This window comes from Carassius gibelio, chromosome B9, assembly GCF_023724105.1.
Source record: "Carassius gibelio isolate Cgi1373 ecotype wild population from Czech Republic chromosome B9, carGib1.2-hapl.c, whole genome shotgun sequence".
Classification (NCBI taxonomy): domain Eukaryota; kingdom Metazoa; phylum Chordata; class Actinopteri; order Cypriniformes; family Cyprinidae; genus Carassius; species Carassius gibelio.
The window spans coordinates 22,711,078-22,718,929 of record NC_068404.1 but is presented as its reverse complement, the minus strand read 5'-3'; positions in this window follow the sequence as shown (position 1 = coordinate 22,718,929).

Genomic DNA, 7,852 nt, shown 5'->3' with positions numbered 1-7,852 from the left:
CTTCAGCTGTGACAAAATGTTTGCTTCAAATTCACAATAGCAATCGTGTAAAGAATGACTTGGTGTTTTTACTTTTTAAGTCAACTGTCCTGTAACCATAAACCCACTCTCAGAACTGGTCACACTATTGGGGGCTCATTTGCAACCATGGGAACAAGTTAACTAAACGCAGCATTGCCACAATACTAATGCAATTTGTCAATAGCATAGCAGAAGTTTACATTTTTTTTTTTTTTTTACACAATTTTACAGACTAACTTCTACTTCTTCTGACTTCTTCTGACTTACACTAGTGCAAGTTATAATGGCTTGCACAGAGGACTGCCAAAAAAAGAAAAAAAAAGAAAAAAAGTTTCATGTGCCACTTTATCTGAGCACATCAATAACCTTGTTATGAGCCTGGTCCTCCTGAACAAAATGATCTATGCAGTTATATTTGCTTAAGTTAAAGTTTAAAAAAAAAAAAAATATTTACTGCATATGTTTGATATTTCGTATGGGTCCTGTAAATGCATTTTGAGTTTCCTTTTGCACACATTATGTTCATCTTGTTATCTGTGTCTGCAAGTTGTTGACTGCAGAATCCATCCAGATTGCCGAGTCTCTTACATGCCTTTGGGCATATATGCCAGCGCCAATATGAGATATGATTGGGGTTTTTTCAACCAACTATTTCTTCTTCCCACACTCTTAAAAAGCCAGACATATTAGGGGTGCATGCTGTTGTGGCACAGGTTCCAATGTGCAATTCACTGTTCTATACATCATTGTTCCTTTCTGTAACACGGTTTTAAGCGGTGACCTATAGGCACTTCTTCCCTTTGGAGTCTGGTTTTATTATATGATTTTCAGACACATTTAGCCCTACCTCCACTCACAGACAGGGAACCTGGGATGAAGGAGGCTGTTGGGAAATACATATATCTATATCAATAAGGCAGACAGAGAATGTGTATGTCAGGTTGCATGACAGTCATGAACAAATCTCATGGGGAATTATGTGCAATCCCTACATTAAATAAGTTTCATCATTCTGTGATTTGATGCCTGGTTTCTGCTTTAAATCTGTGTACCGATCAGGGACAAAAAGTGTTTTACACCATCATATGTTGAATCTATATTTCGCTGCCTTAGGAAAAATGACAGAAAACATTCATCTAAACATGAGATTAGACAGGGTTTATGTTATATTTTAAAAACTGAGTGTGCAAGCATGAGTTTAATGGAAAAATTCGATGTCTTTTTCTTATCATGTCTATGGTCCAGTCTTTTAGAGGAGAAAGAGGATCGAAAAATTAAGTAATTTATCTGATGAAATCTTTTGGATGTGAGGAGATGGAGTCAGGAAAATGGGATTATTACTTAACATGCTGTGTGAATATTGAATTTTGTTCAGCTGGAGGATCTGAAAGACCAATAGTGCCATCTACCAGCTACCAACATATCCTTGTCCTAATGGATCTGTATAAGAATCCACTCTCCTTGAACATGGTGTTACAGCATGAAAGCAAGATGGATTAATCTGCCATGTTCAAATGCCATGATTTTGTTGAAAAACCTCACTTCTTCTCTCATTTTTTGGTAAAAGGCTTATTGAAGAAATATTCTTCAATCCAGAGGTTTTCAAACTGGGGTCTGGGAGCTGGAAGGGGGTGTTAGGAGGGGGAAAAAATAAATGTATGAATAAAAAGGTACTTTCTTAAATCTTAAGTTTTGGACCTTAGTGTGGAGAGCCAATATACTGTATTTTCTTTACATCATTCGTTTTAAGAATTTTTCTGCATCAGGAGCTGTACAACCCATAAAACCAAAGAAAAGAATCGATAGACCATGTAAAGAAACCTCCTCTAGGAAAGCATGTTTTGATCCACATGACTCTTTGAGGGCGATTTATGTACTGACAGGGAACATAATGACATGAAATATGCAGCAAAAACCACACTGGAGTGGCTCAAAACCAAAAAGAATATGTTCTGGAGTGGCTCAATCAAAAGCCTGGTCCACAATTCAATGTGAGTGTATTTGCCTGGATTGAATAATCTTCCTGCTTGCATGAGAACCGTTAATAGCACTTCCAGACTAAAGTTATTCCACAGATGCTGAATTGAATTGAGGTCTGCTTGAATGGACCACTCCAGCACACACATATATTGTAGGTCATTGTCTCATTGGATGATGACTCATCCTCTAAACCCCAGTGATTTTGTGGATTTCAGTTGTCTTTCAGGATTTTGCTGTGCTCCATTCATTCTTTCGTTCATCTTTATGAGTTTTCCAGGCCCTGCTGCAGAGAAACACTACTAAAGAAAAACGATGCTATCACAATGCTGCAAGGGTAATTGCACTTTGTTTTGTTGTTGTCAAGCATAAGACTTGAAACCTGAATGTTTATATGCACACTGTATATATATATATATATATATATATATATATATATATATATATATATATATATATATATATAAGAAAACATCTTAAAGAAATTATTACTTTTATTCAACAATGTCATATTACATTGATCAAAAGTGACAGGAAAGACAAAATATGTCTAATTCAAATAAATGTTGTTCTTTAAAAGCTTTTATTAATCAAAGACCTTGTAAAACAAAAGTGTCAGTTTCCACAAAAATATTAGTCAGTGGTTTTCAATACTGATGGTAATATGACATATTTTTTAAGCATCAAGTCAGTATCTTCAACAAGAAGCAACAATGAAAACTGGAGTTATAGCTGATTTGCCAATAAAGGAATAAATTAAATGTTACAATATATTAAAAGAGAAAACATTTAAATTAGAATAATATTTCACAGTATTGTTTAAAGAGACTTCTTACCTTCTTATTCTCAAAGTATTAGAGAAATACATCATGTTTTTATACTACAGCTTAAGAAATATATATATATAGATATGTACATGTATATGTATATATATATATATATATATATATATATATATATATATATATATATACACTCAACAGCTGTCATACTGTTTATATGCTGTCAGGCATTGAAATGCTTCCTATGTGCAACATTAATATGCTTGTGGTATCTCATATAGTCAAAAGCAGGAAATGGCTTTCTCCTGTGAAAGACCTTGGGTTGTGTTCCAGTCTTGGGTATGAAGATGTTTCCTGTTTTAAAGTGCGTCAGTGACTGTGAGAGAAGCTGATATGCACCCTGCACGCTCTCACATGCTTTCAAACATTTTCACATCTATGGCCATCCATCCTCGGTGCAGGGCTATGCAGATATCCAACCTCACTACATGTGATCTCCGTGTGGGTGTCTGAAACTCAAACCTATCTGAGGTTTTGCTTTGGTTCTCTTTCTGTGTGCAAAGAGCATAAGTCTGGTGACACAAGTATCTGTGGTGAATTAATTCAGGTTGATTATGTGTGTGTGCAAGCTAAGTGTGGCATAAACCTCACTTTTATATCTCCAGTTATATAAAACAACTTGCATTCGTTTTTATTTTTTTATTTTTGTGATTATTAAAATGCAAAAAGCTGTCTTTAGGATGGTTTTTGTGTGTATGGTATCGAGTGTAAAGTGTACCAATAAAGTGCAAAACATTAGAAAGAGTGCAGTGAGAGTTGCTGTTCATGCATATCTTTAGTTATGTGTGTGCGCTTTGGGGTACAGAGGGTTGGAAATGGGGGAGGTGAGTGAAAAAAAAAAAGAAAGAAAAAACATCCTCAATTAGAATATGAGGAAAACGAGGCCTGTGGTTTAGGCTGTTTTTCTAATCAGTGGTTTTGTGACACATTTTTTAAGCTTGTATTTGTGTTGCATGTTGTTAAACTTGCACAGGCAAATGCCAGAAGAAGATGAAACAAATTCCTTCGTTTCGGTTTAGAGGTAATGAAGACTCACTTCACTTCTTGTCTGAAACCCAGTTTCAAAAGTTTTTGCAACAACGATAGTCAAGCTCAATCATATGATCGACGCTTTTGTCAGATTTCCTTAGGTGTTTATTATTATTATTATTTTGAGACCTTTTAATCACGATAGATCCTCCTCAGCTTCGTTTTTTTTTTTTTTTTTTTTTTTTTGTATAGATTAATTAAATGCTTTTAGTAACAAGGACTCATGCCACACATTAGTTCTGATTATTACAAACAGAAGGGATCGCGCTTATAGGGAATGCTGTAAAATCATCCGAGGAAATCGGTCGCCATAACTCCACCAGTGACCAAAGGAACCATATATATCTGTGACATTATACTGAACCATACTGAACTCAGAGGAGATGATTGTTCTGGAGAAATAGTTCATCCTAATCCAGACATCTTTTGGCTTTATATTTCATTTGTAACATCCTTATTCTGTCATCTAACCCTGATAGATAGAGACAATAAAATCCTATTTTATCTATACGAGTTATGTTGAAGTGAATCTAGTTGGGAAAAATAGAGAGTACCCAAGAGTAACAGTTTTGAAAGAAGTGAGATAAACTACTGCAGGAATGAACTGGAGAGTTTATTACAGAGCTGAAATGACTGATCGACTGGTGGTGAATTATGATTCTTTATTATTATTATATGTTATTTTGTGCCCAGTAGGAATCCAAAATGTTACTATTAATGTACATTGAACATTTTGAGGAAGGGGACTAGACTCGCGGGTTCATAATTTCATTGACTGTTTATGTAGAGTACAAAGGGCTTAAAGGTCACCTGTGCTAAAAAGGCCTATTTGTGTTTGTGTGTGTGTGTGTGTGTGTGTGTGTCAAAACATTCACAAACAAGAGCATTTTCTCAGACACCTGCTCCTGCTAAGCATTGCAAAATTTTCTTGCAATCATTTATCGGAGTGTAAGAACAAAATATACATTTTAAGGTCATTTGATTTACATTTTAGGTGCCTATTCACAATCCCTGAAATGATCATACATTTGTTACACTTGTTTATGATTTTCACTTTTCAATTCAATAGTTTTTTCAGTAACGATTGAATAAGTGAAAATATTTATGCACCCACACATTACAATTAAAAAGTTTTATTCTCAAACTTGTTTTGTAAGTGTGATTAAATTGTAATTAATCTATATTTATCTCACACAGTGAACACAACTCCTGTCCAAAATGCTGCATGATTGTAAGCAACAAATCCATCATTAAGGTGTATTAACTTCAAACCATTGCTAATGGCCAAAACACTAGTCCACAATCCATAATAATGCTTCCTCCAGTGAAAAAGTCCATCCTGTTTCTCTCATGATGAGAACTTTTTTACTGGAGAAAGCATTAATATGGATGGATTATTTATTCTGAAGTTAAGACATCTTAATGGTGAATTTGTTTCTTACAAATGTGCAAACTTTTCATGTCAGACGTTGTTAATTAATAAACTGTAGTTGTCTGGAGTACTTCTTTATTATTGTGATGTTTTTAAACTGCTGTTTTAACTTTCATTCTGACAGCACCCATTCACTGCAGAGGATTCACTGGTGAGCAAATTATGTAATGCTGAAGTGTACAGAATCTGTTTCAATAAAGAAACACTCATCTACTCTGATCTTAGATGTCCTGAAGGTAGGTATATTTTCATTTTTGGGTGAACTATTCTTTTAAAGAGAACTTTTACAGTGCCTTTCACCTAAGTGCAAGGGAAAACATGCAACTGATCTTTCATGTTTTTAACATCTGGCAAATACAGAATAGAATAAAAAATAAATTCAACTCATGTAACCTTAAGAAGTATTGTTTAAGTTTATGCACAACAGACTTGAAATACATTGGGTGAACCTCGTTACCCACGATTAAACCAGCACAGGATGTACAATGAACTTCATGCTTCAGCTAGCACATTTGCTTTTCTATTGTCAGTATGTGCCTGACAGTATGTACAGTGTATTTCATACCAGCAACTATTCTTCACATAATGAAATGATCTGCTTCATTTACTTATAATTTACTTAAAATAATTTTGTTTAATTGTGTGACTGATTTGATTTCTCATTCCATAGTGACTTGTTTGACTTTACAAGTAAAAAATAAATAAAAAAAAGTTTGATAAAGTAATTTTTATTCTTTTTTTTTATGTTACTATACCTGTCCATCATGACCATGATGAGCCTTTAAATCAAATCTGTTGAATTTAATTTAGGTCATCCACTGAGTCCAGTTACAGCTTAAATTGTTCACTAAACCTAAATGATGCTGACACTAACCTGAGAATCCTTGTTTGGGACTGAGCATAACTCTCAGCCTGAATGTATTATGATCATGTAGGACTGTGGAAACCATTACACAATGAATGAGGTAATTCTCGGACGACTGAAACCTAAAGAAGAGAGAAAAGTAGACAGCAATGTTAAGAAATTTTTTTAAAAAATAAATGAAGACATAAAAGAAAGGTAGGGGAGAGGGTTGCAGGGGAGGTGTGTGTGTGTGTGTGTATGGAGGGGTGGGGGGGGGGGGTGCGTCTAACGGTTTCCCCTCTACTTCAAACAGTGCTCTATAAACCATGGAAAGTTAACCAGCAGTTTCTGAACAAAAGCAACTGATTGTTATCTGAGGATACTTCTACAAATCAGAGAGCTGATGGCAGAGTAAACAAACAATGCTGCCTCAAAGAGCACAGTTGAACGTGTAAACGGTGACCTTATTAAATAGTTCAAAGCAAATCGACTTTTGTTCATTTTCCACAGGATCACTTTTATAAATATTTGTGGGTGAGAAATGATCTCAGCCTAATTTTTGTTTGCCTAGTTATTACTGTGGCAAAATGTTTGTTTATGCATGCATCTATGTATTTAATCAACTATTTTCTATTTTCTTAATTTCTTAAACCATTTTAAATGGTGATCTGTTTTATATAATTGCATGGTTTTATTTTTTATTCATTTGTTTGACCTTTTTATTTAAATTTAGATTGTTTCAAATTATTGATTAAACTATTTTTGTATAAATAGCACAACCATTTTAAACCTCAGTTAAAAACCTTAGATTGAACCAAACTGTTCAGAACTTTGCGAAATGGAAAAGCAATGCAGTTGGTATAAAAGAAATGCAACCCTCTTAAAGCACCTCACTTACAGTAATACATTTTAATATCCATCTTCAATTTACTGTAAAAGAAACAATGAAAAATGGAAATGCACAACCTTTCATGACTAATATGACCTGCTTCATTTCCTTCTGGTACAAGCTATTCATCTCAGTGAGACATCTCAATGCCATTCTTATGCAGATCCTAAAGACCGCACTGATTCACTCTCCAAGGATGATCAAGAAAACGACAAGATCATTAGTAGCGCTGGTTTCACTGACTGTATAGGCTAGTTATACTGAAATTACTGCTCAGAGGTTGTTTTTTTCCTGTTCTTTTTTCCTAATATAAAGATCTATCTAAAATGTTATCAGATATGTACAGTATTGGCATGAATTGTAATAATGTGTGATTTCCTCAGTATAAAAAAAAAAGGAAAAAAAAGCAGTACTTCACTGACATCACCAGCTCTTCACTGTTCTGACAGGAGTCCAACTAGGTCAGTGCTGTATCTCTCTCTCCGGTCAGTAGAGGGGGCCCAAGAGAAGAATTACTGCTTTTTAAACTGATGGCCACCATGATTTTTTTTTTTTTTTTTTTTTTTTTATAACTTAAAAATCTATTTGCCTGTAATAATTGTGACTCATTTTTCACCTTATTCTTTCCCATAAAAGTGTTTGTAAAAAATAAAATAAAACAAAAACCATGTGGCTAAGGAACCAGTGAAGAATTATAAGGATGTGTATGGGACAGTACCCCAACAGTGATCATTACATGATCTAGAATATCTTAAAATAAACAAAATGATCGTAATAAAGCCTTATTATCTCAATAATTACTATACTTTCTTATAACA